Source organism: Neoarius graeffei, chromosome 21 (assembly GCF_027579695.1).
Source record: "Neoarius graeffei isolate fNeoGra1 chromosome 21, fNeoGra1.pri, whole genome shotgun sequence".
In the NCBI taxonomy this organism is placed as follows: domain Eukaryota; kingdom Metazoa; phylum Chordata; class Actinopteri; order Siluriformes; family Ariidae; genus Neoarius; species Neoarius graeffei.
Genome location: NC_083589.1, coordinates 58,382,058 through 58,395,451, shown reverse-complemented (window position 1 = coordinate 58,395,451; position 13,394 = coordinate 58,382,058). Strand labels below are relative to the sequence as shown.

Sequence of the window (13,394 nt, the reverse complement as noted above, 5' to 3'; positions counted from 1 at the left end):
GAAATTACAGATTTATGAAATATCATTATACAAGATGTTCTGGATGAAAAAAATTAAGCGGACTTTAGCTTAAAAAAACATGTTAAAAGTTGTAACATCAGTCCGTTGGGCCATTTCCCTGGGCGCGGCTGTACTGGATTAGCCAGATACATTGGATGGCTGTATTAGAAAACGAAAACGAGGGTGGCGCTGCGCGACGTAGGATTCCTCATTCCATCCTGGATCCAAGACGTTTGGCCGAGTGGCTTCATCAAGTAAAGCGAGAAAACTTTACTCCTAGAAAAGGCAGCAAATTGTGCAGTGAGCATTGTACAGAAGATTGTGGATTTGAGGAGGACTTGGATTTAAAAAAAAAAAATCCACTGGGAAGAAGCGAGACACAAGGCAGAAACAACAACTGAAGCCAGACGCAATCTCGACTTTGTTTCACCACAAAACGCCAAAAGCACACAGTGTCACGCATCAAATGGATCAAAGATAAGCAGGTAGACATTCTTTTAAGCAAAAACCGGCAATAAACTAACCACTACTTTATTTTGATCCCTTTTCTAATACTGCATTGCCATATTTGTTGAGAAATGCAAACAAATTGACCGAGAAGTCACGCTAGTCACACCATATTATACAACCTCGATTCCAAAAAAGTTGGGACAAAGTACAAATTGTAAATAAAAACAGAATGCAATGATGTGGAAGTTTCAAAATTCTATATTTTATTCAGAATAGAACATAGATGACATATCAAATGTTTAAACTGAGAAAATGTATCATTTAAAGATAAAAATTAGGTGATTTTAAATTTCATGACAACAACACATCTCAAAAAAGTTGGGACAAGGCCATGTTTCCCACTGTGAGACATCCCCTTTTCTCTTTACAACAGTCTGTAAACGTCTGGGGACTGAGGAGACAAGTTGCTCAAGTTTAGGGATAGGAATGTTAACCCATTCTTGTCTAATGTAGGATTCTAGTTGCTCAACTGTCTTAGGTCTTTTTTGTCGTATCTTCCGTTTTATGATGCACCAAATGTTTTCTATGGGTGAAAGATCTGGACTGCAGGCTGGTCAGTTCAGTACCCGGACCCTTCTTCTACGCAGCCATGATGCTGTAATTGATGCAGTATGTGATTTGGCATTGTCATGTTGGAAAATGCAAGGTCTTCCCTGAAAGAGACGTCGTCTGGATGGGAGCATATGTTGCTCTAGGACCTGGATATACCTTTCAGCATTGATGGTGTCTTTCCAGATGTGTAAGCTGCCCATGCCACACGCACTAATGCAACCCCATACCATCAGAGATGCAGGCTTCTGAACTGAGCGCTGATAACTTGGGTCGTCCTTCTCCTCTTTAGTCCGAATGACACGGCGTCCCTGATTTCCATAAAGAACTTCGAATTTTGATTCGTCTGACGACAGAACAGTTTTCCACTTTGACACAGTCCATTTTAAATGAGCCTTGGCCCAGAGAAGACGTCTGCGCTTCTGGATCATGTTTAGATATGGCTTCTTCTTTGAACTATAGAGTTTTAGCTGGCAACGGCGGATGGCACGGTGAATTGTGTTCACAGATAATGTTCTCTGGAAATATTCCTGAGCCCATTTTGTGATTTCCAATACAGAAGCATGCCTGTATGTGATGCAGTGCCGTCTAAGGGCCCGAAGATCACGGGCACCCAGTATGGTTTTCCGGCCTTGACCCTTACGCACAGAGATTCTTCCAGATTCTCTGAATCTTTTGATGATATTATGCACTGTAGATGATGATATGTCCAAACTCTCTGCAATTTTACACTGTAACTCCTTTCTGATATTGCTCCACTATTTGTCAGCGCAGAATCAGGGAGATTGCTGATCCTCTTCCCATCTTTACTTCTGAGAGCCGCTGCCACTCCAAGATGCTCTTTTTATACCCAGTCATGTTAATGACCTATTGCCAATTGACCTAATGAGTTGCAATTTGGTCCTCCAGCTGTTCCTTTTTTGTACCTTTAACTTTTCCAGCCTCTTATTGCCCCGTCCCGACTTTTTTGAGATGTGTCGCTGTCATGAAATTTCAAATGAGCCAATATTTGGCATGAAATTTCAAAATGTCTCACTTTCGACATTTGATATGTTGTCCATGTTCTATTGTGAATACAATATCAGTTTTTGAGATTTGTAAATTATTGCATTCCGTTTTTATTTACAATTTGTACTTTGTCCCAACTTTTTTGGAATCGGGGTTGTACTATAGTCTAGTATAGCATGCACTTGTACACCACCGCTGTGCTCACGGAAAATGACACCACGCATGAGGGAGTTATGGCAGCCTCCCTGACCAAAAAAAAAAAATAGCTCCATCTATTTTCACCACTTTAGTGGTTCTCGTTAAGAACAAATTCAACATGCAGCCTTTTTTTTTTTAAATAAAGGACAAAGACCGACTTTTAGCTTAATTTGTTTCTTTGCGAGATATTTTCTTTAACTTTGAGTACACAAATATTGCGGTGTTTCGTTTAGCAGTAATTTAGTGGTTTGGTCCTGTAGCAAGCAGCTTTTATTCATGAATACAACAGCAGTAAAATATGACAGCAAGATAAAGTGGAAAATGTGAACAGGAACCTCGGAACAACGTTAATGAAGTCCTACTTACAGCTTGTAATAAAACACTATATCTGGAGAGGAGGTTATTGTCAGGATAATTTTTAATCTTACGCTTACATTTACACCAGTTCTTGATACACACTTTCATTTCTCACGTCATATTTCAATAGTGAAATGTGCACGCACGCGTGCGCACACAGTACTGTGCAAAAGTCTTAGTCACCCTATTTTTTTTCTATACAAACTTTGTTACAGATTTCTATTTTATGACTTCTGCATTATTGAGTCAGTACAAAAACATTTTAGAGTTTCAAACGTTTTTATTTTCCAGCACAAAATTAAATGTTACAGAAAAAAAAAGTCTGTATCTGAGCAGCACATTCCATAGGAGCGCACTTTTCAGATTACAAAAGAAAACATAATGAAGGCTACTGAGTTTTGGTGCAAAATTAAGAAGCGAGTGTGACAGTCAAAGTGTCCAGAAGAACTGTGGCTGGTTCTACAGATGCTACAGCTCATTTCCACATAAGATAAGGAAACTGCACTCCGGTGCATTTCCTTTTTTTTTTTTTAAGCAAAGGGTAGTCTCACACCAAATATTGAGACTGTTTCATTTATTATGGCTTACTGATTACTGTTTATTAGGGTTTTTTTTTTAATGTTGAAAGACTTCATTATTTTTTGAGCCATTTTTATCCACAGCATTTCTTTACATGTGCCTAAGACTTTTGCACAGGATTCCCGACTTTTGCACAGGATTCCCTCATTTTTTATAAAAAAAAAAAGGAAGCATAGAATCAAAGACTATTTCAGGATGCTTTCACACGGTTCGACTGTTCGTCCGTTTGCAGAGTCTTAATTTTGGCAGTTTTGGTGATCATAATTAAACGAACCAAAAAAAACATTCTCTGAGGGACAGAAAAAGCAGAAAAATTCATTCTTCAGCTCAAAGCATGGTGACAGAAAAAGGTACAGAAAGCACAGAGAACAACTCCAGCTCTAAATAAAAATCACTATATAATTGTATAAATGACTCAAAACATTTTCAGTCTCACTTGCAGTATTAATATTCTTTCCCTTTATTAATCCAAATCTCCAGAGCACGTGGTATTTCTGCCACACTCCAGCTCTGTGCTTTTGGCTCACTTCCTGCAGTCAGGTTGATTCAGATTCGAGGAGTTTGGTTTTGGTTTGCAGCCGAGCACGTGTTCCTGCGGTGTTCTCACCTGCCGAAACAAATCACGCCGAAATCAAACTGCACCCGAAATCACCCACCTGTAATTAGTTTGCCTTTTTGAAAGAGATCATGTAGTTTGGTCTGAAGATTTGTTACATTTACAGTACTGAGCAAAAGTCTTGGAAAACTTCTATTAGTACAATCTTTGTTATAGACTTGTATTTGATTTCTACATTACCCAATCAGTACAAAAACATTTTAGAGTTCCAAACGTTCATTTTCCATCATAAAATTAAATGAGTTACAGAAAAAAAAAGTATGTCAGCAAAGAAAGCAGCGTATTACATAAGCGCGCACTTTTCAGATTAAAAAAAAAAATGAAGGCTACTGGGTTTTGGTGCAAAATGAAGAAGCGAGTGTGACAAAGTGTCCAGAAGAACTGTGGCTGGTTCTACAAGATGCTCAGTAAAACCTACAGCTCATTTCCACATAAAACTGCACTCACTGGACCTCAGACTTTTTTTTTTTTAAATACAGTCATCACACGAAATGCTGATTGTTTCATTTATTACCGTTTACTGCTCTTTATACTATTTCTTTAACGTAAAAACATTTAATTTCATTATTTCTGAAACCATCTTTGCACTACAGCTTTTCTCTTCATGTTCAAGACTTTTGCACCATACTATATTTCGACAATTATCTTGCAAACAGGAACTTCATTCCTAATGCAAGCAAAACGCTTTCATGAATCCTCCAGGTCATCTTAAGGATCTGGGTCAGGGACGCGGCAGATGTGGAGTCGATCCCAGGAACACGGTGTGTGAGGTGGGAATAGAGATCTTGCAGTCACGTGACCGGAAAGTACACAGCCGCCATCTTGTCGTTAAAAAACACAGCTGAATACTGCTGCACTCGTGTACAGAATGGATCAATTTCAACCGACGGACTACACAGCTCATTTTTCTAATGAACAGATAACTAGATACATGTCTAAAATAAACAACCTACAGATTAGTGACCCTTATGGCTTACCAGACGTAGTTTTCACGACCGTGTCAGTGGATGTTGAACTGCCAGCGGAATACCCAGACGTGTACAATTACCTCATTAACTTTCCCTCGCTGTTCAGTGGTGAAGCACTGCGTGCTTATAAATCTCTGGACAGTTATCTTTACAGAAATTCAGGATTTGTCAGCGACTCAGATGTGGCATCTTGTAAACAAGAAAATAACAATCCTCAGTGGATGGGTAAGTCACTTAAGTATTGAGTACTAATACTATTTATATCAGTATCTAGTATAGCACTGACCAGCCGATTATAGAATAGAATAAGGTAATTCCAGCTGTAATTCCAAATCGTCCGTCTTGTTTACCATGGATCTGGCGTTGGAGAGGTAGAGGCTTGGCAGTGGAGATTTGAGTGGCTGTTTTCTGAGCTTAGTCAACAGGCCGGCTCTGCAGCCTCGCTTTTGCTTCTGTTCCCGCCGCCGCCTCCTTCGCTTTACTTCCGATAACTATCCATGGAGACCCCGCTGGTCTCGCTATTTCGTCCAGAATGTTGTGCATGCGATGGAAATCGCTACAAACCGTCATTTTCTGCTGGAAACCAATGTCCAGTAAGTCCATACGGTTGCAGTGAATATTGAAGTCCGGTACAGCCGAACAACACGCAAAAATACACACAAAAAACATAAAAAACGTGCACAGGTAGGGAGAGCTTGTAGCCGCAGCCGTTGTAGTAGAATTGTATATAGTAGGGTTTTCCAGAAGAAAAGGTAGAAGTAGAACCAGAAGTAGAAGGCGGAAATATGGCGTTTGACCGACAAGATGGCATCTGTCACGATCTGGATCGGCTGTGATGTCACATGCAAGTGCTCCATACACCCTGGATAGAATGCCACTGCATCAAAGTGCACCAAACACATTCGTACACAAGGGCAATTTAGAGTCACCAATCCACCTCCTGGCATTTTTGGGAGGTTGGAGGAAACCAGAGAACGCAGAAGAAACCCACAAGAAGAGTACGACGAGTTTATGATCGAACCTGGGACAGCGGAGCCGCGAGGTGGCAATGTGCCAACCAGGGCTTTGAACCGGAATTTTTTTCCTATTGGTTCGTTCCGAACAGAAACGGAATTTTAACGTTTCCGGTTTTGGGTTCCACCATTAAATAGACGTTCCCGAACCGGTTAGAACAAAAAAATTTCGTTCCCGGAACGGTTAATTACGTTCCCTCTCAGCTGTTTAACAAATGGCTATAAAATTATGTCTCTGTCTCATCCAGCTTAAGCCAAATGTAGGCTAATTCTATTACAACCTTCATTAAATAAGACAAGAAATAATTCAAAACAATTATTATTTCAAATGTTGGCGATTTGGATTCTCAGTATGTCTTCCCATCTACACAAACAGAAAAAGTGCCAAAAATGAAAGAGAATTCGTTTAGTGTGTTACCAAAGGCTAGTCAGGCCCTATAGAGGGCTACCGCATGACGTCACCGCGCTGCGAGATTTTGTTAGGCGCCATATTGGAAGTACACATCTATGCAAGTACATACATTCATAACAAACTACATCTGAAATGTAGCCAGGGCCGGTTCTGCCCTAATCTGGACCCGGGTGCAACATCGCGCAACCCCCCCCCCCAAAAAAAACAGTCTAAATCAGGACAACCATCACATAACTATAACTATAAACATTTTATATCAACTATTTTAACTAAATGGGCTATAATAAATAAGCCTGCAGGCAGCCACGGCGGGCTGCCTCAGAGAAGTAACCATTTGTCCTACCTTAAAACTCGTTTTGCATTTTCTGCCTCCTTTTTTGTATTTTCGACCCTCCGTTTATTTTCTTTCCTTTTCTGAAAACCCGATTTGTGTCCAGACATTTTGTTCTGCTACCAACGAACTAACTCGTCAGGTCTCGTCTCTCGAGCCCGCGATGATTCCCGTGGGAAGGGCAACAATTGATACATTTTTACAAACAGCCAATAGGGAGGTTGCAACATTCAGACTCTTCTTTGCTCAGAGACTCAGTAATGCATTTACTCACTAGTAGTCCACCTTCCCGCTCTCTCCATTCAATCAGCGAACGTCACACAGGAAGTGAACCCCAGCGGGTCATAGAAACTTGCGCAGGAGAAGAATGACTATTTGTAGGCTACAGAAACTTTGAGGAACGAAATAAAAACCGGTATTAACCGGTTACCATTATTTTTAATAAGCGTTTCTGTTCCGGAACATAAAAAATAATAAAGTTTCTGGTTTCGTTTCTGTTCCATGTGAAATAGAAAAAGTTCCCGGTTTTCGTTTTCGTTCCTTGAACCGGTTCAAAGCCCTGGTGCCAACTACAAATCCTTCATTCAGATATTTGAAATGAATGAGCTAATGATCCTTTCAGAGACAGGACTCATGTTTCACAAGGGAGAAGCTGTGGTTATGTATCAGCAGTGTCACACAAACAAACCACAAAAACACTCTGGATTGCATAAGAGACCAGATATCCTTTTTTTCACTATTACGTCACATGTTTCAAGTTGGATAAGAGTCCATATAAAACATCTTTGACTTCCTCCCATGTTTGTGTAATCATTTAACATTACATTCCAACAACTGTAGTACTGAATTTTCCTATATTGTGACTCAAAATAAAATGTAAAAGGAAAAAACATTAATAATCCGGTTTTGTATTCCTCACTGCAGGAAGCTCACAGAGTATTCCTTTAAGTTCATGTTTCGTCTCACATGCGAGTGCACCAATTCTAGCCAGCTACCATGGACTGCTCACATTAGTTTATGATGCATTTAATTTCTCAAAGAGGCAAACTATACCAGTGCTTCCCCTACCATTATACTGGGCAGGGGGTTTCTCCCCCCACACACATTTTAAGGTCAGAGAAAAAAAAATTAAATAATAATAATAATATGCAGGTACTAGGACCATGCGGAAAGAGGGCCTGCTCAAAAACAGGAGAGGGTGCAGGCAGTAGGACCATGCAGAAACATCCCCCGCCCAAGCTGCCGGTTCGCCGTCCGCTTTGCTCTCCTCTCATGTGCTCAAAAACATTTTAAATGATTCAATTCAAACACCACTTGCAATGCTAGAACCTCACAAGTGGCACAAGATGGAGGACATACAACTTAAAAAAAAAAAGTGCAAGTGATGTCTTCAGAGACACTCGATATTTAGCTAACATTATGTTCTGAATATTAGTGAGATCTTGCTGAAATATGATATCACTTCAAGTTAGCTAGCCATAGAAAATTACTTTTTTTTCCCCACATTATTTCAAACGAGCAGTCAGCCTACCACTATACTTCACTCAACACACAAATCAGGAGTTGTGATAGGCAGTGGAGAGGGGAGTGAAAAATTACAGAAAGAAGAAATAAGCTCTCCGACTTTCTAATTTGAATTATAAATCAATTAGAACGATAAATGGTTCATCTGCCATTTTAATCTCTTAATACTTGTTTTTTAAAAAAGCTGTCAGAGAAATGCTCGACTGTAAAACAAATTGTTGTAAAATAATTGTTCTGTTGTAAAAATTGTTCTAATTATTGTTCTAAAATAAAAGTGAAGACTTAAATATGACTCCTTTAACTGTTTGCTCAGGTCCAAATGCTCTGTAACAAAAGCCGTGGTTATACGGTCTCAGCTATAGATTTAATCATCTAAAGATTTATTATTTTTCCAAGTGGGAATTCCAAGGTGACGGGGTGTTTTCTTTGGTTTTTCTTAATCAGAGGTCGGAAATTCTTCATACCGTCTTCGTTCAGTGGCTAGCAGAATTTCTTCTGCTTGAATAACGAACATTTTATAAAGACATTCAAGTTTGCTTTACTCAAATTCCTACTTGCAGGATAAATCAACAGGTTAACGCAGTAACACTGTGGGATCTGACCTTATCTCAGAGCAATTATCTAAACCAACATGTTATCTGAACACTCATTCCTCCAGGATTCCAGGCCAACCGATCGATAATCATAACTGATCCATCCCTGCTGGGAGAATGGATGATCTTTTCTGCAGACCCAAGAGGTCCTGCTCCCTGACTGTGTTTGTTCTAATTAGGTCACTATTATCAGCGACTGGCTGTGTGCGCACACGCACACAAGGAGTATTCAAGAGTGGAGAAACCCAGTAGCAAAGTCAACAGATCCGAGGTGTTCAGTACCGCAAGTGAGTTCAGGTCAGAGAACCTACAATCGCATGAACACATACACGTGTGCATACACACACATGCTGAGGTCTTGTTCTTGTCAAACTCAATTATCAGCAAATGTTAGCTATTTTCTTTTAATTAACAGGCCACGGCATTTTCAGAATATCAGAAATAAGATCCTCATACTGAACATAAAAAGTAAGCAAGTCACTGGTTAATATTTTGTCCGTCAGCTGTGGTGTTCTCTCCTCGTATAGTCTGACAAGCATCTTGACTTTCTCTTGAGGTGTTAAACCACAAGGTGACTGTCTCGTAAGCAGGAGTCTTACATGACAGCTTCGCATTGGACTTCATTTTATTCAGTTTCAGAAAAATAAAAGATGGTAGTCAGAATCATAGCTCATAGTCGAATTGCTGTCAACCGACTGGCTGATGTTTTGTCAAACATTATAAACTTTGTGAGAAGCAGATCATTGTTCCAACGTCAACGAGATTGAGTCTCAACCAATATGTTGCAAGAAGGAGCAAAAGGTCAGATATGAAGCTTCTGGGACAAAGTAAAGCCATGTTCGTTAATACGAGGGTGTATACAGTGCTCATATGACATTCGTTCTTTAGTAACTTCTTTATCCAATCAGGATCAAGATTGTTTAAACTACTTTGTTTATATCTTGGCAAATAAAACCTACTCTGTATGCCAGAAAAAAAACTGCAAGTGTGTGCAGACAAAACTGCATGAGCAGCTGGGACTTGTCAAAAGTGTCCACCGCAGAGGACAGGATTAGAATAAAGTTCACCTGGACTGGACAGGATTGGTCAAACTTTCTGCTCGAGCAGTTGGGATTGGTTCAACTTTCTGCTAGAGCAGGTGGGATTGGTTAAACTTTCTTTGGGACCAAGTGAGACTGGTGAGCATTTGTGCTTCAGTCAGCTTCATTGGTCAAACCTTTGTATCAAAGCAGACAGGATCAGTCAAACGTTCTTTTGGAACAGAGTTGGTTGAGTAAATATTCAGTGGGAACAGGTGAGACTGGATCAACTTTCTGCTGGAGCAGACAGGACTGATCAAAACATCTGTGGGAGCGAGTGAGATTAGTCAAACTTTCTGCTCAAACAGAAGGGACTGGTCAGGCCTTTGGGTGGGATCAGGTGGTATTATTCAAACCCTGAATCACCAAGTTTCAATATATGAAAATAAAACTTAAATAAGGAGCAGGGGTTTCCCCCCCTTTCTCTGTTTGTTGAATCTGCCTGTCCACTGGGCAACTATGAATTAAAAAAAAAAACCACACCACCATTAATAACCCAGACATGTAATGTGCTTGTCCTGGGTAATGCTAGAATCAGACTACATAATGTGTCTTTTTGATGATGGTCAGCATGTCAGATTAGGTGATCATAGTGCCATAAATTCTTGCCATGTCTTGGTTGGGAGATTGGAAATGCTACAACTTTGACCGTGACCAATCATCATCCACATCCTTCCGGGTTGACGGGGAGGAGGGTCAAGAAATTAGGAGGGAAAGTAATCTCATCGCCCCCTACTGGATGCGTTCCAACCTCTATGGCAAAATTAATGGGAATATCTTTTCAAAAAAAATTTACATTTCGGGTTACACTTCAAAGTTAAGACAATGGATTCCATATGTTGTGCATGTCGGGCAGCTCTATCGATCCTGGTGATCATACTTTATTTTTTCCACCGATTTGAATTGTTTTGAATGTTTTTTTAATAAGCTGATCAAAGACTACACGGACCTAGCCTGGCTAACACGACTTCAAAGCTCTGCGAGCTATTGGTCTGGCCAAGATATTAAGCCCAACCGTTTCCCAGAGCCCGTGGTTGACCCGCCTCCCTGAAATGCCTCAGTTTGCTACTGGTCGAAGCCAGAAAAGGCTGTGACGAAGCTTAAACCAATCACATCACTCTTTCCTCTGACGTATGCAATGCAACGGGGCTAACTGGTAGATTAAACTCTTACCGAAGCCGGTCGGGAGCAAGGCGAAAACGTCCTTCCTTTCAATAAATACCTCCAGGGCTGCTCTTTGCTCCGTTTTCAATGAGAACTTCCCGTTGAATGCTTTCAATACAGCATCTATGCGTAATAGATGCGGAAGCGTGAATGAAGCGCTTCCGGCATAGATTCTGTAAACAATCTATGGCTTCCGGTCGCAGTTCTACTACGTCAGTGCCTTGAACACGCCTCTACCCAGGGCCGTTGGAGATGCTCAAAGTTGATTGGTTCCCGATTTTTCGGGAGCTTGGAAGAGCTGTAGATAGCTTGCCTGGCCAGACTAAGCTCGCAACAGGCCCTCGTGTTGCGTCGCGCTTAGGATGGGCGGGCCCAGGCTAAACACATGCTATTTTTCAGTGTTTTAGGTAGTTTTTATTAATCCTTACAATTATATATCTTAAATTTGAAATCAGATCAATGTGCAGGACATTCTGCGTAATAAGGAAATGTATTTTAAAGTACATTTTTATGTGCATTTATACATATTTTCTAGGGATGGAAATGGCACCGATTCGGTGGAATGGCTCATCACATGTACACTCAAGCACAGCGAAGTTCCTCCTCTGCATTTAACCCATGCAGGTGAGCAACGAGCACGCACACAGCAGTGGGCAGCTATGCTACAGCGACCAGGGAGCAGTCAAGGGTTAGGTGCCTTGATCAAGGGCAAATACAACAAATTTTGACATGCTAGCCATTTTTTGTCAGGGTGTCATGGACGCTGTATTTCTGTTCTTCAGTGTTGTCACACTACCAGGACCGCCTATCATCATTCATGCTCACATCTGATGGTGAAAATTTATCCGCCACAGAAAAAAAAATCATACCAAATTCATCTCCTCTGATCTGATCCCAGCATTAGCAGGGGTGGCAGCTGCCCCTCCATGTGCCCCACCCCTAAATTTCAAACACGCTGGATCTCTGTATACACTAAAACCTTCATGGAGACCAAAACTACAAAAAGCAACCTGTTGATCCATTGTAAATGAGGCCTCTTCTCTGGTCACATGAACTTCAGTAGTGTTTGTGTTTACATCTATTTGTAAAAACAAGAAAATCAATAAGCAAAAACAGGTACAAGGCAAGAAAGAAAGAAACAAAACAAAAAAAGAATGAGTGTGTGTGACAGGCCAACAAGTCAGACTGGACACTAGCAGCATGCTAATGGGATAATGGGAGAGGCTCGCGAGACCATGAACAAAAGGTTAGAAAATGTGTTGTGTTTTCCTCAGAGCGAGTTATGCCTCTCTGACAGGAAAAGTACAGACTTTTTGTGTTTAGAAAAACACGATCTGAGTGCGATACGTGCTGTATTTTCGTATCTTCAGGAACGTTAGCTTAAGTGTTAGCGGCTAAACATTTCCCTCAACACGTCACTCAGTCAGGACTAGCACGCGCACTGACGGTTAGCCTGAGCAGGAGGTTCGATTAACCGAGTGGAAAACCGAACTCCAGGGCTTAAAGCCGAGCTCCGTTGAGCTGCAACCATGTTGGAAATTGAAATTAAAATGAGTTGAAAGAGTGAGAGAGACTCAGGGCTCCTCCTTTGAGAGAAATTGGGAGGGAAAAAAAAAAAAAAAAGCCCTGACACCGCCTGGATACACACACAGAGACTCGATTTAAACCCTTTACATGACACATATGACCTTAACGTGCCTCTTGAACTCCCTGTCAGTGTGGAAGGACCAGGAAAGCAGCCATATCCTGAAGGATAGCTTTAATTTTCTCGCCTTTTTCCCTCCTGTTCGTTCCTCCTCCTCCATTGCTTTGCTCGCTGGCGCAACAGCATTTCTACACTACACTACTACAACCTTCTCTTGCACAAAGTGTAGAGTTTATATATATATATATATATATACACAGAGAGAGATACATCAAATAAAATCAGCTTGAGGGCTATTTCACGGTGGGAATCCTCTGTGTGCGCGTCCAGTCGCTGAGGTAACTCCTCACCCCAAACACACTGATGTATGAGACATAAAAAATCACTTTAAAAGCTCGTCTTACCGTCTCAGAGATCCAGTTTAACCGGTTTGAAGACAAGTTCAGCCCTGATTCTTGTCTCCCACACGGACCGTTATGAATTATAAATCTGTTAAAGGCGATAAAATTCCTCTTTCCAACTAGTTATTCCCTTTTTTTTTTTTCCCGACCTCCTTCCTTCCTTCCGTCTCTCTCTGTGTGTCTTGCGCGCGCGCCTCCACCAGCAGCTTCACGAGCCACCAGGGCGCTCCAGTGACGTCAGCACTCGGGATGCGCGCCCCCGTCACCGGTCTCCACGGCGCCACGCGCGCTCCCGCTCTCACTCTATTAGTATTCTATATGTATTATAATATCCATAGTAGGGTGCATCAGTCGCCCTCACTTTCATAAAATCTGATGCATTTTTGTCTGGGTGTTCCTTTTCACCAATAAAGACATCCTGTACAATTTTTTGACCATATTCAAAAG

The 13,394-nt window shown here is 41.1% G+C and overlaps 1 protein-coding gene across 1 annotated transcript in view; it reads right to left on the bottom strand.

Moving 5' to 3' along the window:
- Positions 1–13,120, bottom strand: part of erc1b (ELKS/RAB6-interacting/CAST family member 1b) — a 395,220-nt gene extending 382,100 nt beyond the window's left edge. The window contains exon 1 of the mRNA XM_060903423.1: positions 12,951–13,120. The gene's annotated coding sequence lies outside the window, so the exon portion shown is untranslated. The remainder of the gene's footprint in view (positions 1–12,950) is intronic.
- Positions 13,121–13,394: the final 274 nt, after the last annotated feature.